Here is a 1,906-nt window from a genome sequence, read left to right on the forward strand (position 1 = left end):
CAAGGAGGAATTTATCTCTCTGACTTCCTTGTCTGCCAAATGTCAAAGAAAACTCTTTGCTCAAAATAATAATAATAATAATAATAATAATAATAATGAACAAAAATTACTTGATTAGGTAAGGCCTAATCTAGATGATCTCATTTTGGCTGTACAAATGATATAATCATGAAAGTGATATCTCATTGTATTTGCAGATTTCACACACATTCATGAGGAAGACATTATATAAGGATGATGGTTATTGGGAATAATCTTAGAATTCTGCCTACTACAGTATTTGCTCAACTTACAAATAAGATCATATCCTATATAATAAAAGCCTAATATGTTAAGTGTCCGGTCGTGCGGTCGGGCGTTCAACCAATCAAAGCATAATATGCTAATGATATGCTAAGTCCGCTCAACCGCTCGCTATGACGTGCACTGACCACCAGGGGGAAGATGCTCCCACTGGTAGGTTAGCTTACTGCTGGGGTCTGCCGATCAGGACTGAGCGAGACAGACTGGACACACCCTGGAACTCTCCAGTGATCCCTCCCTGGCTGGCCCAGATTGTGCACTGGTGGGATCCCTCAGCCTGGCCTGTGCCCTCTTGCAATCCAGGATTCCTCGGGGGATGTCGGAGAGCCAGTTTCAGCCCAACAGTGGAACAACTGGTCGCTATGACACGCACTGACCACCAGGAGACAGACACTCAACACAAGAGCTTCCCCCTGCTGGTCAGTGCACTCCCACAGGGGGAGCACCGCTCAGCCAGAAGCTGGGTTCACAGCTGGCGAGCGCAGTGGGGGTGGCAGGAGCCTCTCCCCATGGGGAGCGGGCCTAAGATGGCAGTCGGACATCCCCGAGGGCTCCCAGACTGCAAGAGGGTTCAGGCTGGGCTGAGGGACCCCCTGAGTGCACAAATTTCATGCACCAGGCCTCTAGTACATATATAATAAACTATAGGCCCGGTGCACAAAATGCGTGCACTGGGGGGGGGTCCCTCAGCCCAGCCTGCCCCCTCTCTTAGGCCTAAGCCACAGTCTGGCCTCCCTCTGCAGGAGGCAACCAGCTGATCAGGGGAAGGCACCACCCCTATCACCCCACTGCTGCTGCCATTTCCTGCTGCCGCAGCCACCAAGGTGTTTTCATCAACATGGACTCCAGTCCCTTCACCACGAAAAAAATGACAACTTTCTTTAGGCATTTTCAAGATGTCTCTTTCAGAGGATATGACATTTCTTTCTTTCTTTCTTTCTTTCTTTCTTTCTTTCTTTCTTTCTTTCTTTCTTTCTTTCTTAACCTCCTCTGAGGATATTTTTCCATTGATTTTTAGAAAACATGGGAGAGGGAAAGACGGAGAGAAACATCAATGTGAGAAGGACACTTCCATTGGTTGCCTCCTGCATGAGCCCTAACCTGGGCCCCGGTCAGGGAGGAGCCTGCACACTAGGTACATGCCTTTGATCAGAATCGAATCCGGACCCTGCGGTCCACAGGCCCAGGCTCTATCCACTGAGCCAAACCTGCTTGTGCAGGATATGACATTTCTTAGCCCCTCCAGCAGCAGACCTTCGTTTTTTTCTCCAGGAGTGAGGTGGAAAAACCCTAGATCACCTTCTTGGATTCTTATTACCCAAGTTACCAAGAACACTGTGAGTGGCATACAAGGAGCTTAGCCAATGAGTGGTAAGAAAAGGTGTTTCCTCTGCATCTCACATGCGAAGGCGGGACTGCTGGCGCACTGTCTCCCAGCGGGGGCGGGCCGCCCTGTGTGTTGTATCTCTGCTCTGGGCCCTCCCACAGCCCCAGCCATGCCACTGCTGCTGGGGCTGGTGGCGGGCTCCCCTGTGTGTTGTGTCTCTGCTCCAGGCCCGCCCCAGCCCCAGCTGGTGCGGGGACTGGGGGCGGCACGCAGTCC

This window comes from Myotis lucifugus, unplaced genomic scaffold (assembly GCF_000147115.1).
Source record: "Myotis lucifugus unplaced genomic scaffold, Myoluc2.0 scaffold_135, whole genome shotgun sequence".
NCBI classification, from domain to species: domain Eukaryota; kingdom Metazoa; phylum Chordata; class Mammalia; order Chiroptera; family Vespertilionidae; genus Myotis; species Myotis lucifugus.